This window comes from Tenrec ecaudatus, chromosome 11 (genome assembly GCF_050624435.1).
Source record: "Tenrec ecaudatus isolate mTenEca1 chromosome 11, mTenEca1.hap1, whole genome shotgun sequence".
Taxonomy (NCBI): domain Eukaryota; kingdom Metazoa; phylum Chordata; class Mammalia; order Afrosoricida; family Tenrecidae; genus Tenrec; species Tenrec ecaudatus.
Genome location: NC_134540.1, coordinates 118,300,057 through 118,320,911, shown reverse-complemented (window position 1 = coordinate 118,320,911; position 20,855 = coordinate 118,300,057).

Genomic DNA, 20,855 nt, shown 5'->3' with positions numbered 1-20,855 from the left:
TCAGAGAGGCAAATGAGAGGATAGAAACTGGCCACCCCACGTGCCAAACCCCGAGACCCTCCTGAGTACTATCCCGTCAAACTGAATTTGTTATACTGTTTTGGACTTAAAGATGCTTGGTTCTCCATACCCGTGTCCCCTGCACATCAACCCAGTCTAGACTTACAGGGACACAAGGAGGAACACCCCCAAACCACCTTGCTCCAGTATGCAGATGACCTCCTCCTGGCCTCCAAAACCCTGGAGGAATGCCAACGGGCTACCAAGGACCTGATAATAGTCCTTGGCCCATTGGGGTACAGGGTATCTGCAAGAAAGGCTCAACTGTGTGTCCATAAAGCTGTATACCTAGGCTACGAACTGGAGGAGGGAAAACGGACCTTGTCCCCCAGCCGCACTGAGGCGATCCTCAAAATCCCAGTCCCTGAGACTAAGAGGCAGTTGCAAGAGTTTCTAGGAGCTGTGGGGTACTGTCCATTGTGGAATTTGGGATTTGCAAAAACAACGAAACCCCTATATGCAAGTACTGGGGAAAGGAAAAAGAACTTAAATGGACTGAAGTGAAACAACAAGCGTTTGAATCCTTTTAAAAGTCGCTCATATGGGCAACCTCTCTTCCCAACTAGACATAGTAAAGCCCTTCCAATTATCTATGTGAGGCCACAGGCACAGCAAAAGAAGTGCTAACTGAGAACTTGCGGCCATGGAAGAGACCTGTGGCCTATCTTTCAAAGAAACTGGACTCTGTAGCTGCAGGATGGCTGAGCTGCATGCGAGCTGAGGCTGCCACGGCCATCCTAGTCATAGAAGCTAGGAAGCTTACACTGGGACAGGATATTGCTGTGGTAGGGGGACCTATGGTTGAACCACTCCTAACCAGTCCCCCGGACCGGTGGATCTCGAATGCCAGGACTATACCACAAATCCCCAAGGTAGTGGCTGTGACCATGCCATCCCCAGTGTTACAGCCACAACCTACATACTCAGAAAATGATCTAAAAATAAGCCAAGAGCTGGCCTGCCAAAAAGACTGGGAGCATCCAGGGTGGCTGGTCCATTCTGATGGAAGAAGATTCATGCCAGTAGCTCTGGGAGAGATCTGATTCAAGGACTACATGAAGGTATGCATTTGGGATCCTCTCTAAACTGTCTCAGTTGCTTCTCAGGCACTTTTACATACCCAGGCTTGGACACTGGGTGGCAGATGTCACCCACCGTTGATTGCACTGTGCTCGGGTACACAACCCCAGAAAGAAAAGGAGCAACCCCAAACATGAGCTCGAGGTAGTAGTCCAGGAGATTTCTGGGAGATGGACTTTATGGATATCAAACTGAGAAAGTATGGCTACCGATATTTGCTGGTGTTCGTAGACACCTGTTCTGGATAGGTGGAAGCCTTCCCAACAAAGAAGGAAACTGCTGCCACTGTGTGTAAATTATTATTAACTAAAATTGTCCTTGATTTGGCCTTCCCACCACCTTGGGGTCCAACAAGGCCCAACATTTATTGCTCAAATTACTAAAGTCTTAGCAATGCTTCTAAATATTAACTGGAAGCTCTTCAGGGCAAGTAGAAAAAATAAACAGAACCCTAAAGGAATTGTTCGTTAAGTTGCATTTAGGACCTGGCGAGAACTGGGTTGATCCTTACTTTACCTTTTGCCCTACTTCAAGTCCGATGCACTCCCTATGTGAGTAGCATGACCCCATTTGAATTTATGTTTGGCAGACCTTCCTCAAATCCTCCCAAGATTGAAAGAAGTAGAAATAATGGAAGTCACTAATCGTTCCCTCATCGAGTGCCTGCAGGCTGTGCAACAGGTGAGAGACAAATCATCTGCTCTGACACCTTCATTTTGGGCCTAACCAAGGGAAAGGGAACAGGCAGCCAACAACGTGCAACCAGGAAACTGGACATGGGTAAAGAAGCACCAACCTGACACCTTAGAACCTAGGTGGCCTGGCCCATACCAAGTGATACTTACAACACCAACTGCTGTTAAAATAGTGGGGAGGGGGCCGTAGATTCATCAGTCATAAGTAAAAAAAAAAAAAGCCCTCCCTGAGCATATCCTGAAAAGATGGACACCGAGAAAGACGGAAAATCCCTCAAAATTTAGGCTTTACAGAACTTAATTGTTTTTCTCTGAGTATTGCTGACAGCACCCACTGTTTCCCCCAAGCACAAACACATCTGTGGACTGCTATTCTAACCTCCAGCAGACTCAGGTTTACACAGGCACCTCAGGGCCCCTCATGGGGCACAGCCTACCTAGAAGCTGCTGGAGAGAAAGTCACTCAGTGGGCTACGGGATCCTGCCTTTGGGATGATGTTCCCACTCAGAGAAGACAGTCCACACAGAAGACCATATGGCCAGCCCAAGATGAGACACGACGTCCCTCAAAGACCCATAGCCCTAGAAGGGACAACACCTGAGACAAAGTGCAGGAACGGATCCCGCCACACCGAGGCATAGCACTAAGGCGGTGCAGCAGAAGAGTAAGGAGGTGGAGCAACAAGGTCCCCAGGGAATGCCAAAGGAGGACTTTGGGGGCAGGACTTGGTGCCCGCACAGACTGGACTGGAAAACACTGCTAAGGGCCAACAAACAGTCCGTGAACTAACTACGAGCTTTCCTTTCTTGAGAGTTGTGTTTTCTTTGATGGTCATTGGATTTTGGCTATATTCTTTCTTTTGGTGCTTGCTTTCGCTCTGTCTTGTGTTTGTGCATGTTATTACCTCTACTGTATGTCTAAAAAGAGATGCTGGATGCACAATCTGCCGGATAGAAAAAAGGGACAAATGCTTCGCGGGAGGGCCACGGGAAAGAGGGAGTTGGGGGGAAAGGGAGTGATGTCAAGAAACCCAGAGACAAGGGAACAACAAGTGGATGCAAATCCGTGGTGAGGGCGATGTAGGAATACTGGTAGGGCGTGATCAAGGGTGAAGGAACCAAGAGGATTTACTGAAACCCAAATGAAGACTGAGCATGGCAGTGGGCACAAGAGGGAAATGATAGGGAATAGCAGAGCGACCTAGGAAGCACGGGCCAGTTATACAGGTCTAAAGAAAGGCACGCACAGATGTAAATATATTTATCTGTGAGCATGGGGAAATACACCTATGTCCATATCTTTATAGGTGTCCTATTAAGGTAGCAGATGGCCTTTGGGCCTCCACTCAAGAACTCTCTCAATGCAAGAATACCTTGTTCTATTACATTGGCATTCTATGATGCTCACCTTCCCGACACGTTCCCTGATGTCTAAGCGGTTGCATAAGCAAATGTGGTCAAGAAAGCTGATGGTGCCCTGCTATCAAAAGATATGGCGTCTGAGGTCTTAAAGGCCTGAAGGGTAAGCAAGCGGCCATGTAGCTCAGAAACAACAGAGCTCACATGGAATAAGCATACCAGCCTGTGCGATCACGAGGTATCAAAGGGATCAGGCATCATCAGCACAAAAAAATCTCATTGCGAATGAGCAGGGAATGCTGGGTAGAGAGCCAAAGCCCCTTTTCAGTACACTGGACATTCCCTTAAGTAAGGTCTTGGGGAAGAGACAAGCCTATACAGGGTAGTAGACAGCAACGGTGAAACACAACTTTCCTCTAGCTCCTCAATGCTTCCTCTCCCCTCACTATCAAGATCCCAATTATAACTTACAAATCTGACTAGACCAGAGAATGTACACTGGGACAGATAGGAACTAGAAACACAGGGAATTCAAGGTGGATGAGCCCTTTAGGACCAGTGTGATGAATGGGGATGCTGGGAGGGTGGAGGGAGGGTAGGCTGGCACCAGGGAACCGATGACAAGGATCTACATAAACCTCAAAAGAAAAGGGGGTGAAGGGGTATATCAGACAGTGCAAGATATGACAAAATAATAATTAGTAAATGATGAAGGATTGATGAGGAGGGGTAGTGAGAATGGGGGGGGGGATGAGAAGCTGAGGCCAGGGGCTTGGGTGGAGAGGAGATATTTTGAGAATAATGAAGGCAATGAATGTACAAATGTGCCTTATATCAGTGATGTTTGCACGTATTGTGGTTATTGTTGTATGAGCCCCTATAAAAGGAGAGAAAAAAAAGACCCTGGCAGAGGGCTGATGCTAGGATGATCTCAGGCTGGATTAGACCAGCAAAAGCAGGTGCTGCAGTCGCCTCACCCTGTGTCTATTCCTATGTGAGGCATGAAGCTTACGGTCCACAGCCCCGGCAGCTGGACAGTGAGAGAGGCGGGGCTCTGAGGCCATTCCACAGGGGGAATGGCCCTCCGGTTCCTGCAGGGCCCACCCTCCTGTGTAGTCCTGCTGTCTGGGGCACCTCTTTCACGGAGCCCACACCAGGGGAGCTCTTCAACTCATGGGGGCTTGGCAGGAAGCCTCTGCTCATGCACACACACCACCACCTAGCTGGAGGACATCGGTGAACAAAGCCTGAGTCAGACAACAAGCCCGCTAACTGATCCTGTGAGAGATATAATCAGGATCCAGAAACCGGCAACTGGGAGCAAGGGGTAGCATACCTGGGTCCCAGCCCCTCCCACTGCCCTCTGCAAGGGGTGATATTCCAAACCACAGTGTTTTCCAAAAGCACTGTCAGGACTTTGGAATGGGCAGCTCATTTGTGGACATGGATACTATGTGATCCAGACATACTACCTCCTCTGATCCTGTCAGCCGAGACTAAAAACCCTTCCAAGCAGAAAGTCATGCATCTGAACAGTATCCACCAACCACTCACGTCCACTCCTGCTGCCTCCAAAGAGCTTTCCTGGGTTGGTCAGATCTCTCTGGGGACAGATATCCCTCGGTCCTTGGTTCTGCGTGAGAAAGAATTCACGCCAAAGCCTGGTTTGTGATCCAAGTGAGGTTTAGGAGAGTTAGGGAGGTGTAGTTGGCAACCCTGGTCGATCCTAGTGGCTGAATTGAATATACTTGGCCTAGGTGGGTCGATATAGGTGCAGCGCCCACCCAGGTGGACCTGCCCTTCCTGGCCTGAAACCTGGACCTCTGAGCACGCACAGTGTGCCACTCCTTCCTGGGCCATTAATTGGGCTCTTTGAGCATGTGTAATGGACACCCCAGTCCCTATGCTAGCTACCTAACATTTCCACCCTGAAGAGATGTGGACCCAAATCTTTGGGGTACTGGGCGACGACATCTCTAGCTACTTCCTGCTTGCAAAAGGGGCGAAATGGGGCTTTGGGTCCACACCCTTCCTGCTCTTCTGGGAGGGGTTGTCCATTCAGCGCTAAGATGGATAAGGTTGAAGTGGTCCAGGAGATGGTGGTCCTGGAGCTGGCACACTTGGATTAGGGGCTTTGGTAACTTGAGAACTTCTGGAAAAACCAACAAACGCACAAAAGGGTGAACAGTTTAACTGAGACAAGGCTAGGATTGTGAGGTGGGAGTGCCCTTGAAAGTAGGTGAGTATCACAGGAAGTAAGTAAAAATCTTAGGATTATCAGGCGTGTGTGTTTGCTCATTCTAAGTACCGGCACGGGGGTAAAAGCATTCACAATTTCCCCTAGGGGGGTCCAGGTTTTGGCCACTACTGGGTGCAGTGGGATCACCGCTTCACTTATGATCCTAATCCATTGGCCCCTCTGATAAGAACTATCCTTCTTTTTAACCCTATAATGCCTCACTTTTAAATTTTTGGGCAAAAATTTTCGTTTTGATTCATTACTTTCATAGTTATCAATATATATACATTTATATTCATTTCATTAAATGTTAGGGAAAGGTCATGCCTGGCGTAATAGGGTTAAATTGTAATATTGGGATGCTACAGGCGGATTCAACAGGGATCAAAAGTAGAGCAACTGCCTGTGTCGCTTTTAATTTTCTCGGGTTCCATTTGAGTAAAAGGCTTGTAAGTTACCCGGGGACCAAATGCCTCTGATGCCTCTACTAGGGGTAGAATGTTCAGGGAGGGTTCAGGGGTGGGACAATAGTGACCTGAAGTCCAGGATCCCTTAGGGCAGGAGTCCTCAAATTGTTTACACAGGGGGCCAGTTCATTGTCTCTCCCACCGTTGGAGGGCCAGACTATGGTTTTCAAAAACCTATGGACAAATTCCTATGCACACTGCAAGAGTCGGCTGCTAAGCAGGACAGGCAGTGGCAGCAAAAACACCCCGAGGGTGGGATAAATGGCATCGCGCCACATGTGCCCCATGGACCACAGTTTGAGGACGCCAGCCTTAGGGGTTCCTGGGTGCACTGGGGATGAAGGTCTCCTACTGCTCCTCGAGAGGAGAAATGCTCTAAATTCTGGCATCTCCGCCCACTTTCCCGGCACTCTACCGAACTGTTCCCGGTGAATCACGGTTGTAAGGGAAAGCGTACCCTTCTCTGCCCACCATTCTCCTTTCTCAAAATGATACTGTGGCCAAATAGAGTTGCAAAGTGAATCTATCAGCTTTTGTTTGCCCAGCCTCTCTGTATCAACTCTATCCCAATTGGACACGATTCATGCAAGGCGGCAATTCCTGAGCATCAAGCTGCTAAGTCCCATCTAGAAAGCACAAAACAAGGAGGCGATTGACAGCTTGCTGCCTCCAGGTCAATAACCCCCACTTGAGAGCACACCCCTGGGTTGCCCTGAATCTCATGCCTCAGCCCGAGGGAAGGGGTCAAGGACTAGTCGCCGAGGGCGACCTTTAGGTCCAACCATTTTTCTGGACAACAGGCTAGGAGGACCACTGCTTGGGATGGCCCCAAGGCCCTCCAAGACGCCTGCTGGCGGGGCTGATGCTCAAATCTCTCAAGGGAAGGGACACGTGGCAGCTCAGGGAACCTTAAGGGAAATTGGAATTTCTGGCTGGAACATCATGGCAGAGGAGCTGTGTATTAAGTAAGAGCTGTCCCCAAAAGTGCCTGAAGCAGCATCGCTGAAAGCCTAAATAACAGTGACTCCGCCTAGGCTTCCGAACGCCATTGGCCTAAGCCTGGGCCACGGAAAAGCAGCCTGTAAGAAGGAACAAACCAAATCTGGAAGAACACTAGCCCTATAACGCCTCAAGTTTTTAATTTTGGAAATATTTTTTTTGGTTTTTATTATTTACTTTCATAGTTATCAAAATATATCACATTCAAAATATATTTTAAAAGCATAAAATTTTCAGTGTTTTTGAAATGTGACCAAATTGTCACATTTATACTTTGGGTAACAGATACGTTTTCATTAAGAATTATGACAATTTTGTGCTTGGCGTTTTAGGGCTAGATCAACTTGTTTGAAAAACCAGGAGAAAGGCAAAGGGAATGGAGGGGAAAAGGGAAACTTTGGGCTCCCGGGACCAGGCAGGGCTAACTCCCAGGCCTCTTCACCCAGCTCCCTAGGCAGCGCCCTTCCACATGTGGACTGGTGGGTGCCATCTTGGCCATGGTCACAGATCCTGTTACCTCTCGGCTACAATGGCGACTGTGTAGGATCTCTGGGAAAAGCTGAAACAGCTTTGACAAGAGTGAAGCCATTTGGGGCTGACAGAAGCCACCATGAAAAGAAAATAAAGTAGCTAGGAAGTGTAAATGAACTAGCTGATATTGGGGAGGTAGGCTGTGCAGACGTCGCCCAAGGGAATGTCATGAAGGATATGGGTGTTCAGAAGGCTTGCGAGAACAACCAGAGCAGTTTTGGTTCAACCAAGAATGCCTAACCCTAATACCCCGCTTCTCACTCGCCTAGTCCTGAGGAAGTATCCATGTACCTACTATACAAAATAGTGACATTGGAAAAATCAGTGCCTTGAAAAGCCCAGGAGAGGCGGACGAGACACCACTAGAGAGAACGGGCCTAGTCCTCGCCTAGAAAAATCAAGGCTACAGACAATAATGCTCGAAGCTGAATAAAGGTGTCCAGGCTCTGTTTCACTTGACCCCAAAGAGCCCATGCTCACTCTCCATGTAGGGAGTCAGCCAGTAAATTTCTAGGTGGACAAAGGGGTCACACCTTCTTGGTTTCAGGAAAGACTACAGGTGCCTTGTCAAAAGGAAAGGCTTTCATTACAGGGGCCCCAGGGCAGACCCAAGCACACCCATGGACAACGGCCAGAATAACAGATTTAGCACAAGAGACAGTTACACGCTCACCCTGGTAATGCCTCAATGCCCCTTTCCCCTAATTGATCGTGACTTATTATGAAAAATGGCAGCCATAATTACTTTCTCATCTGCTACAACCACCTTAACCCTTGAACTTGAAAAGCCAAAAGTTTTGCTCACCGCTCCAATGTCAGAGTGATATGTGTTTTATCAAGGAGCAGAAGAGACCTCCTCAAAGGAACTTCTTGATAAATCACTAAAAGATATTCCTTTTGTTTGGGCAGAGAACAACCTGCCAGACCTTTCTGAACTTCAGGTGCCTGGGGGTCGTACAAATTCTGAGCTCAGCTACACTGGTGTGTCAAGCTCACCCTACTCCCTGGATAGCAAAAGTGGGTATTTCTGTTCCCATTTGCAGACTAAAGAGGATAGGCATTTGGGTCCTCTGCAAGTCCTCATGGAATGCTCCCTTGCTGCCAATGCAGAAGCCGGGAACTGAGGACTTCCAACCGGTGCAGGATCTCAGAGAGACAAATGAGAGGATAGAAACTGGCCACCCCACGTGCCAAACCCCGAGACCCTCCTGAGTACTATCTCTTCAAACTGAATTTGTTATACTGTTTTGGACTTAAAGGATGCTTTGTTCTCCATACCCGTGTCCCCTGCACATCAACCCAGTGAAGACTTACAGGGACACAAGGTGTTACACCCCCAAACCACCTTGCTCGAGTATACAGATGACCACCTCCTGGCCTCCAAAACCCTGGAGGAATGCCAACGGGCTACCAAGGACCTGATAATAGTCCTTGGCCCATTGGGGTACAGGGTATCTGCAAGAAAGGCTCAACTGTGTGTCCATAAAGCTGTATACCTAGGCTACCAACTGGAGGAGGGAAAACGGACATTGTCCCCCAGCCGCACTGAGGCGTTCCTCAAAATACCAGTCCCTGAGACTTAGAGGCAGTTGCAAGAGTTTCTAGGAGCTGTGGAGTACTGTCCATTGTGGAATTTGGGATTTCATAAACAACAAAACCCCTATATGCAAGTACTGGGGAAAGGAAAAAGAACTTAAATGGACTGAAGTAGAACAACAAGCGTTTGAATCCTTTTAAAAGTCGCTCATATGGGCAACCTCTCTTGCCCTACTAGACATAGTAAAGCCCTTCCAATTGTCTATGTGAGGCCAGAGGCACAGCATAAGAACTGCTAACTGAGAACTTGCGGCCATGGAAGAGACCTGTGATCTATCTTTCAAAGAAACTGGACTCTGTAGCTGCAGGATGGCTGAGCTGCATGCGAGCTGAGGCTGCCACGGCCATCCTAGTCATAGAAGCTAGGAAGCTTACACTGGGACAGGATATTGCTGTGGTAGGGGGACCTATGGTTGAACCACTCCTAACCAGTCCCCCGGACCGGTGGATCTCGAATGCCAGGACTATACCACAAATCCCCAAGGTAGTGGCTGTGACCATGCCATCCCCAGTGTTACAGCCACAACCTACATACTCAGAAAATGATCTAAAGATAAGCCAAGAGCTGGCCTGCCAAAAAGACTGGGAGCATCCAGAGTGGCTGGTCCATCCTGATGGAAGAAGATTCATGCCAGAAGCTCTGGGAGAGATCTGATTCAAGGACTACATGAAGGTATGCATTTGGGATCCTCTCTAAACTGTCTCAGTTGCTCTCAGGCACTTTTACATACCCAGGCTTGGACTCTGGGTGGCAGATGTCACCCACCATTGATTGCACTGTGCTCGGGTAAACAACCCCAGAAAGAAAAGGAGCAACCCCAACCACGAGCTCGAGGTAGTAGTCCAGGAGAATTCTGGGAGGTGGACTTTATGGATATCAAACTGAGAAAGTATGGCTACCGATATTTGCTGGTGTTCGTAGACACCTGTTCTGGAAAGGTGGAAGCCTTCCCAACCAAGAAGGAAACTGCTGCCACTGTGTGTAAATTATTAGTAACTAAAATTGTCCCTAGATTTGGCCTTCCCACCACCTTGGGGTCCAACAATGGCCCAACATTTATTGCTCAAATTACTAAAGTCTTAGCAATGCTTCTAAATATTAACTGGAAGCTCTTCAGGGCAAGTAGAAAAAATAAACAGAACCCTAAAGGAATTGTTCGTTAAGTTGCATTTAGGACCTGGCGAGAACTAGGTTGATCCTTACTTTACCTTTTGCCCTACTTCAAGTCCGATGCACTCCCTATGTAAAAAGCATGACCCCATTTGAATTTATGTTTGGCAGACCTTCCCCAAATCCTTCCAAGATTGAAAGAAGTAGAAATAATGGAAGTCACTAATCGTTCCCTCATCGAGTGCCTGCAGGCTGTGCAACAGGTGAGAGACAAATCATCTGCTCTGACACCTTCATTTTGGGCCTAACCAAGGGAAAGGGAACAGGCAGCCAACAACGTGCAACCAGGAAACTGGACATGGGTAAAGAAGCACCAACCTGACACCTTAGAACCTAGGTGGACTGGCCCATAAGAAGTGATACTTACAACACCAACTGCTGTTAAAATAGTGGGGAGGGGGCCTTGGATTCATCAGTCATAAGTAAATAAAAAAAAAAAAGCCCTCCCTGAGCATATCCTGAAAAGATGGACACCGAGAAAGACGGAAAATCCCTCAAAATTAAGGCTTTACAGAACTTAATTGTTTTTCTCTGAGTATTGCTGACAGCACCCACTGTTTCCCCCAAGCACAAACACATCTGTGGACTGCTATTCTAACCTCCAGCAGACTCAGGTTTACACAGGCACCTCAGGGCCCCTCATGGGGCACAGCCTACCTAGAAGCTGCTGGAGAGAAAGTCACTCAGTGGGCTACGGGATCCTGCCTTTGGGATGATGTTCCCACTCAGAGAAGACAGTCCACACAGAAGACCACATGGCCAGCCCAAGATGAGACACGACGTCCCTGAAAGACCCATAGCCCTAGAAGGGACAACACTGGAGACACAGTGCGGGAACCGATCCCGGCACACCGAGGCATAGCACTAAGGGGGTGCAGCAGAAGAGCAAATAAGTGGAGCAACAAGGTCCCCAGGGAATGCCAAAGGAGGACATTGGGGGCAGGACTTGGTGCCCGCACAGACTGGACTGGAAAACACTGCTAAGGGCCAACAAACAGTCCGTGAACTAACTACGAGCTTTCCTTTCTTGAGGAGTTGTGTTTTCTTTGATGGTCATTGGATTTTGGCTGTTTTCTTTCTTTTGGTGCTTGCTTTCGCTCTGTCTTGTTTTTGTGCATGTTATTACCTCTACTGTATGTCTAAAAAGAGATGCTGGATGCACAATCTGCAGGAGAGCAAAAGGGGACAAATGCTTCGCGGGAGGGCCACGGGAAAGAGGGAGTTGGGGGGAAAGGGAGTGATGTCAAGAAACCCAGAGACAAGGGAACAACAGTGGATGCAAATCCATGGTGAGGGCGATGTAGGAATCCTGGTAGGGCGTGATCAATGGTGAAGGAACCAAGAAGATTTACTGAAACCCAAATGAAGACTGAGCATGGCAGTGGGCACAAGAGGGAAATGAAAGGGAATAGCAGAGCGACCTAGGAAGCACGGGCCAGTTATACAGGTCTAAAGAAAGGCACGCACAGATGTAAATATATTTATCTGTGAGCATGGGGAAATACACCTATGACCATATCTTTATAGGTGTCCTATTAAGGTAGCAGATGGCCTTTGGGCCTCCACTCAAGGACTCTCTCATTGCAAGAATACCTTGTTCTATTACATTGGCATTCTATGATGCTCACCTTCCCGACACGTTCCCTGATGTCTAAGCGGTTGCATAAGCAAATGTGGTCAAGAAAGCTGATGGTGCCCTGCTATCAAAAGATATGGCGTCTGAGGTCTTAAAGGCCTGAAGGGTAAGCAAGCGGCCATGTAGCTCAGAAACAACAGAGCCCACATGGAATAAGCATACCAGCCTGTGCGATCACGAGGTATCAAAGGGATCAGGCATCATCAGCACAAAAAAATCTCATTGCGAATGAGCAGGGAATGCTGGGTAGACAGCCAAAGCCCCTTTTCAGTACACTGGACATTCCCTTAAGTAAGGTCTTGGGGAAGAGACAAGCCTATACAGGGTACTAGACAGCAACGGTGAAACACAACTTTCCTCTAGCTCCTCAATGCTTCCTCTCCCCTCACTATCAAGATCCCAATTATAACTTACAAATCTGACTAGACCAGAGAATGTACACTGGGACAGATAGGAATTAGAAACACAGGGAATTCAAGGTGGATGAGCCCTTTAGGACCAGTGTTATGAATGGGGATGCTGGGAGGGTGGAGGGAGGGTAGGCTGGCACCAGGGAACCGATGACAAGCATCTACATAAAACCTCAAAAGAAAAGGGGGTGAAGGGGGACATCAGACAGTGCAAGATATGACAAAATAATAATTAGTAAATGATGAAGGATTTATGAGGAGGGGTAGTGAGAATGGGGGCGGGGGGAATGAGGAGCTGAGGCCAGGGGCTTGGGTGGAGAGAAGATATTTTGAGAATAATGAGGGCAATGAATGTACAAATGTGCCTTATATCAGTGATGTTTGCACGTATTGTGGTTATTGTTGTATGAGCCCCTATAAAAGGAGAGGAAAAAACAGACCCTGGCAGAGGGCTGATGCTAGGATGATCTCAGGCTGGATTAGACCAGCAAAAGCAGGTGCTGCAGTCGCCTCACCCTGTGTCTATTCCTATGTGAGGCATATAGCTTAGGGTCCACAGCCCCGGCAGCTGGACAGTGAGAGAGGCGGGGCTCTGAGGTCATTCCACAGGGGGAATGGCCCTCCGGTTCCTGCAGGGCCCACCCTCCTGTGTAGTCCTGCTGTCTGGGGCACCTCTTTCACGGAGCCCACACCAGGGGAGCTCTTCAACTCATGGGGGATTGGCAGGAAGCCTCTGCTCATGCACACACACCACCACCTAGCTGGAGGACCTCGGTGAACAAACCTTGTGGCAGACAACAAGCCCACTAACTGATCCTGTGAGAGATATAATCAGGATCCAGAATCCGGCAACTGGGAGCAAGGGGCAGCATACCTGGGTCCCAGCCCCTCCCACTGCCCTCTGCAAGGAGTGACATTCCAAAGCACAGTGTTTTCCAATAGCACTGTCAGGACTTTGGAATGGGCAGCTCATTTGTGGACATGGATACTATGTGATCCAGACATACTACCTCCTCTGATCCTGTCAGCCAAGACTAAAAACCCTTCCAAGCTGAAAGCCATGCATCTGAACAGTATCCACCAGCCACTCACGTCCACTCCTGCTGCCTCCAAAGAGCTTTCCTGGGTTGGTCAGATCTCTGGGGACAGATATCCCTCGGTCCTTGTTTCTGCGTGAGAAAGAATTCATGCCAAAGCCTGGTTTGTGATCCAAGGGAGGTTTAGGAGCGTTAGGGAGGTGTGGTGGGCAACCCTGGTCGATCCTAGGGGCTGAATTGAATATACTTGGCCTAGGTGGGTCGATGCAGGTGCAGCGCCCACCCAGGTGGACCTGCCCTTCCTGGCCGGAAACCTGGACCTCTGAGCACGCACAGTGTGCCACTCCTTCCTGGGCCGCTAACTGGGCCATCTGAGCATGTGTAATGGACACCCCAGTCCCTATGCTAGCTACCTAACATTTCCATCCTGAAGAGATGTGGACCCAAATCTTTGGGGGTACTGGGCGACGACATCTCTAGCTACTTCCTGCTTGCAAAAAGGGCGAGGTGGGGCTTTGGGTCCACACCCTTCCTGCTCTTCTGGGAGGGGTTGTCCATTCAGCGCTAAGATGGATAAGGTTGAAGTGGTCCAAGAGATGGTGGTCCTGGAGTTGGCACAATTGGATTAGGGGCTTTGGTAACTTGAGAACTTCTGGAAAAACCAACAAACGCACAAAAGGGTGAACAGTTTAACTGAGACAAGGCTAGGATTGTGAGGTGGGAGTGTCCTTGAAAGTAGGTGAGTATCACAGGAAGTAAGTAAATAATCTTAGGATTATCAGGCGTGTGTGTTTGTTCATTCTAAGTACCGGCACAGGGGTAAAAGCATTCACAATTTGCCCTAGCGGGGTCCAGGGTTTGGGCACTACTGGGTGCCGTGGGATCACCGCTTCACTTATGATCCTAAGGCATTGGCCCCTCTGATAAGAACCATCCTTCTTTTTACCCCTATAACGCATCACTTTTAAATTTTTGGGCAAAAAAAATTTCGTTTTGATTCATTACTTTCATAGTTATCAATATATATACATTTATATTCATTTCATTAAATGTTAGGGAAAGGTCATGCTCGGTGTTATAGGGTTAAATTGTAATATTGGGATGCTACAGGCAGATTCAACAGGGATCAAAAGTAGAGTAACTGCCTGTGTCATTTTTAATTTTCTCGGGTTCCATTGGAGTAAAAGGCTTGTAAGTAACCCAGGGACCAAAAGCCCCTGGTGCCTCTACTAGGGGTAGAATGTTCAGGGAGGGTTCAGGGGTGGGACAATAGTGACCTGAAGTCCAGGATCCCTTAGGGCAGGAGTCCTCAAATTGTTTACACAGGGGGCCAGTTCATTGTCTCTCCGACTGTTGGAGGGCCAGACTATGGTTTTCAAAAAACCTATGGACAAATTCCTATGCACACTGCACGAGTCGGCTGCTAAGCAGGACAGGCAGTGGCAGCAAAAACACCCGAGGGTGGGATAAATGGCATCGCGCCACATGTGCCCCATGGACCACAGTTTGAGGACGCCAGCCTTAGGGGTTCCTGGGTGCACTGGGGATGAAGGTCTCCTACTGCTCCTCGAGAGGAGAAATGCTCTAAGTTCTGGCATCTCCGCCCACTTTCCCGGCACTCTACCGAACTGTTCCCGGTGAAACACGGTTGGAAGGGAAAGCGTACCCTTCTCTGCCCACCATTCTCCTTTCTCAAAACGATACTGTGGCCAAATAGAGTTGCAAAGTGAATCTATAAGCTTTTGTTTGCCCAGCCTCTCTGTATCAACTCTATCCCAATTGGACACGATTCATACAAGGGGACAATTCCTGAGCATCAAGCTGCTAAGTCCCATCAAGAAAGCACAAAACAAGGAGGCGATTGACAGCTTGCTGCCTCCAGGTCAATAACCCCCACTTGAGAGCACCCCCCTGAGTTGCCCTGAATCTCATGCCTCAGCCCGAGGGAAGGGGTCAAGGACTAGTCGCCGAGGGCGACCTTTAGGTCCAACCATTTTTCTGGACAACAGGCTAGGAGGACCACTGCTTGGGATGGCCCCAAGGCCCTCCAAGACGCCTGCTGGCGGGGCTGATGCTCAAATCTCTCAAGGGAAGGGACACGTGGCAGCTCAGGGAACCTTAAGGGAAATTGGAATTTCTGGCTAGAACATCATGGCAGAGGAGCTGTGTATTAAGTAAGAGCTGTCCCCAAAAGTGCCTGAAGCAGCATCGCTGAAAGCCTAAATAACAGTGATTCTGCCTAGGCTTCCGAACGCCATTGGCCTAAGCCTGGGCCACGGAAAAGCAGCCTGTAAGAAAGAACAAACCAAATCTGGAAGAACACTAGCCCTACAACGCCTCAAGTTTTAAATTTTGGAAATATTTTTTTTGGTTTTTATTATTTACTTTCATAGTTATCAATATATATGACATTCAAAATATATTTTAAAAGCATAAAATTTTCAGTGTTTTTGAAATGTGACCAAATTGTCACTTTTATACTTTGGGTACCAGATACGTTTTCATTAAGAATTATGACAATTTTGTGCTTGGCGTTATAGGGCTAGAGCAGCTTGTTTGGAAAACCAGGAGAAAGGCAAAGGGAATGGAGGGGAAAAGGGAAACTTTGGGCTCCCGGGACCAGGCAGGGCTAACTCCCAGGCCTCTTCACCCAGCTCCCTAGGCAGCGCCCTTCCACATGTGGACTGGTGGGTGCCATCTTGGCCATGGTCACAGATCCTGTTACCTCTCGGCTACAATGGCGACTGTGTAGGATCTCTGGGAAAAGCTGAAACAGCTTTGACAAGAGTGAAGCCATTTGGGGCTGACAGAAGCCACCATGAAAAGAAAATAAAGTAGCTAGGAAGTGTAAATGAACTAGCTGATATTGGGGAGGTAGGCTGTGCAGACGTCGCCCAAGGGAATGTCATGAAGGAAATGGGTGTTCAGAAGGCTTGCGAGAACGACCAGAGCAGTTTTGGTTCAACCAAGAATGCCTAACCCTAATACCCCGCTTCTCACTCGCCTAGTCCTGAGGAAGTATCCATGTACCTACTATACAAAACAGTGACATTGGAAAAATCAGTGCCTTGAAAAGCCCAGGAGAGGCAGACGAGCCACCACTAGAGAGAACGGGCCTAGTCCTCGCCTAGAAAAATCGAAGCTACAGACAATAATGCTCGAAGCTGAATAAAGGTATCCAGGCTCTGTTTCACTTGACCCCAAAGAGCCCATGCTCACTCTCCATGTAGGGAGTCAGCCAGTAAATTTCTAGGTGGACAAAGGGGTCACCTTTTTGGTTTCAGAAAAGACTACAGGTGCCTTGTCAAAAGGAAAAGCTTTCATTACAGGGGCCCCAGGGCAGACCCAAGCACACCCATGGACAACGGCCAGAATTACAGATTTAGCACAAGAGACAGTTACACGCTCACCCTGGTAATGCCTCAATGCCCCTTTCCCCTAATTGATCGTGACTTATTATGAAAAATGGCAGCCATAATTACTTTCTCATCTGCTACAACCACCTTAACCCTTGAACTTGAAAGGCCAAAAATTTTGCTCACCGCTCCAATGTCAGAGTGATATGTGTTTTATCAAGGAGCAGAAGAGACCTCCTCAAAGGAACTTCTTGATAAATCACTAAAAGATATTCCTTTTGTTTGGGCAGAGAACAACCTGCCAGACCTTTCTGAACTTCAGGTGCCTGGGGTCGTACAACTTCTGAGCTCAGCTACACTGGTGTGTCAAGCTCACCCTATTCCCTGGATAGCAAAAGTGGGTATTTCTGTTCCCATTTGCAGACTAAAGAGGACAGGCATTTGGGTCCTCTGCAAGTCCACATGGAATGCTCCCCTGCTGCCCATGCAGAAGCCGGGAACTGAGGACTTCCAACCGGTGCAGGATCTCAGAGAGGCAAATGAGAGGATAGAAACTGGCCACCCCACGTGCCAAGCCCTGAGATCCTCCTGAGTACTATCCCATTAAACTGAATTTGTTATACTGTTTTGGACTTAAAAATGCTTTGTTCTCCATACCCGTGTCCCCAGCACATCAACCCAGTGAAGACTTACAGGGACACAAGGAGGAACACCCCCAAACCACCTTGCTCCAGTATGCAGATGACCTCCTCCTGGCCTCCAAAACCCTGGAGGAATGCCAACGGGCTACCAAGGACCTGATAATAGTCCTTGGCCCATTGGGGTACAGGGTATCTGCAAGAAAGGCTCAACTGTGTGTCCATAAAGCTGTATACCTAGGCTACCAACTGGAGGAGGGAAAACGGACCTTGTCCCCCAGCCGCACTGAGGCGATCCTCAAAATCCCAGTCCCTGAGACTAAGAAGGAGTTGCAAGAGTTTCTAGGAACTGTGGGGTACTGTCCATTGTGGAATTTGGGATTTCCAAAACAACGAAACCCCTATATGCAAGTACTGGTGAAAGGAAAAAGAACTTAAATGGACTGAAGTAGAACAACAAGCGTTTGAATCCTTTAAAAAGTCGCTCATATGGGCAACTTCCCTTGCCCTACTAGACATAGTAAAGCCCTTCCAATTGTCTATGTGAGGCCAGAGGCACAGCATAAGAAGTGCTAACTGAGAACTTGCAGCCATGGAAGAGACCTGTGACCTATCTTTCAAAGAAACTGGAATCTGTAGCTGCAGGATGGCTGAGCTGCATGCGAGCTGAGGCTGCCACGGCCATCCTAGTCATAGAAGCTAGGAAGCTTACACTGGGACAGGATATTGCTGTGGTAGGGGGACCTATGGTTGAACCACTCCTAACCAGTCCCCCGGACCTGTGGATCTCGAATGCCAGGACTATACCACAAATCCCCAAGATAGTGGCTGTGACCATGCCATCCCCAGTGTTACAGCCACAACCTACATACTCAGAAAATGATCTAAAGATAAGCCAAGAGCTGGCCTGCCAAAAAGGCTGGGAGCATCCAGGGTGGCTGGTCCATCCTGATGGAAGAAGATTCATGCCAGAAGCTCTGGGAGAGATCTGATTCAAGGACTACATGAAGGTATGCATTTGGGATCCTCTCTAAACTGTCTCAGTTGCTTCTCAGGCACTTTTACATACCCAGGCTTGGACACTGGGTGGCAGTTGTCACCCACCATTGATTGCACAGTGCTCGGGTAAACAACCCCAGAAAGAAAAGAAGCAACCCCAACCATGAGCTTGAGGTAGTAGTCCTGGAGAATTCTGGGAGGTGGACTTTATGGATATCAAATTTAGAAAGTATGACTACCGATATTTGCTGGTGTTCGTAGACACCTGTTCTGGATAGGTGGAAGCCTTCCCAACCAAGAAGGAAACTGCTGCCACTGTGTGTAAATTATTAGTAACTAAAATTGTGCCTAGATTTGGCCTTCCCACCACCTTGGGGTCCAACAATGGCCCAACATTTATTGCTCAAATTACTAAAGTCTTAGCAATGCTTCTAAATATTAACTGGAAGCTCTTCAGGGCAAGTAGAAAAAAATAAACAGAACCCTAAATGAATTGTTCGTTAAGTTGCATTTAGGACCTGGGGAGAACTGGGTTGATCCGTACTTTACCTTTTGCCCTACTTCAAGTCTGATGCACTCCCTATGTGAAAAGCATGTCCCCATTTGAATTTATGTTTGGCAGACCTTCCCCAAATCCTCCCAAATTGAAAGAAGTAGAAATAATGGAAGTCACTAATCATTCCCTCATCGAGTGCCTGCAGGCTGTGCAACAGGTGAGAGACAAATCATCTGCTCTGACACCTTCATTTTGGGCCTAACCAAGGGAAAGGGAACAGGCAGCCAACAACGTGCAACCAGGAAACTGGACATGGGTAAAGAAACACCAACCTGACACCATAGAACCTAGGTGGACTGGCCCATACCAAGTGATACTTACAACACCAACTGCAGTTAAAATAGTGGGGAGGGGGCCGTGGATTCCTCAGTCATAAGTAAAAAAAAAAGCCCTCCCTGAGCATATCCTGGAAAGATGGACACCCAGAAAGACGGAAAATCCCTCAAAATTAAGGCTTTACAGAACTTAATTGTTTTTCTCTGAGTATTGCTGACAACACCCAGTGTTTCCCCCAAGCACAAACACATCTGTGGACTGCTATTCTAACCTCCAGCAGTGAATATGTAACCTCTTATACTGGGTATGACCCCCTGTTTTCATTTTGATTTGTTTGATTTGCTAGGAAAGAATTGGCATTCTGGATCCTTTAAAGGTAAAGGGCACAATGGGACCTATACTCGAATCCCGTCCTATGGGTGCGGAATACCCTCTATAGAAAGAAGGCTCCAAACAAACCATGTCTATATATGCCCGGCTCATGAACTCCCTAACTGCCAAGGGGAGGGACATTACCATTGCGCAGCTTGGGGTTGTGAAACCATCATTTTCAGGGTGGAAACTTGTTAAAGATGACCCTATTATTTTTACAAGAATGAGACTCAAGTCGGAAGGGTTTGATCCCACTACGTGTATGGTTTCCAAATATAACCCAATAAGAATTGGATTCAAGCGTTATTGGGTTCACTGGGAAAACATGGGGAATTCAACATTATGTAAATGATAGAGATCCCGGGACAACCTTTTCTATACAGCAAAGTAAAATATGGCAACCTGCCATCCGTACAAAGGCCCAAACCTCGGGATAAATCCTGAAGAGCCACAGCTGGTGTCATTAAGATTCCTTTGCCGCACCCTCCAGACTCTCCAGTAACTTTCCCGTTCACTGCCAGCCCAACTCACAGGGCCCTTCTCATTCAGGAGCCACCTCAAGGTTCTGTGTTTGATTCTCGGGATGCTGTATTCCAATTTATGAACTCAAATCCTCACCTCACAGTTGATTGTTGGCTTTGTCTGAACCCTGCTTCCCCTTACTATGTAGGCACAGGTACAAATAGCACTATTGGTACAGAGTGTAATCCAATTAGAAATGTTAGTAAAAAGGATTACACGAAGCAGCAGTCTATAGGTGATGTTAGTATGGACTCAAGTCTAAGCTCACTTTAAAAGATTTGCAAGGGCAAGACTGTGTTTTTATTCATCTAAGTATCCCTTTAATATATCAAGATATCGAGATTTTTTCCTTCAAGCTGTTCCCATTGAACCAAATGTTGATCCTAATTTGTTATCTGCTCCAATGAGTACTTGCTTTACTTGTTCCACAGGACGAACACCCTGTCTCTTTTCCCCGGGTATTTGTGTGCTAGTGCATGTTACTCCTCAAGTGTACCTGTGTTCTGGTGAAGGAGGTGTAGGGATAACTTTGGAATTTCCGGATGAGTTCAAAGAGCCCCAGTATTGGTCTCACTGGTAACAGGGCTTGGGATTATGGGATTAGCTGCAGTCGGGTCAGTTGCTTTAATACAAGGAAACTTAAAGTATCAGACTCTTAGTCAGCAAATTGCTTTAGATCTACAGGGATTAAAAAAAACCTGTCTCCCATTTAGAAAGATCCCTAGACTCCCTTGTAGCAGTTGTGTTGCAAACCCGCCGAGGGCTTGACTTGCTCTTTTGGAAACAAGGAATGCTGTGCACAGCATTGGGAGAAACTAATTCTATTCAAAGCATTCGGGAATCAATAAAGATAGAT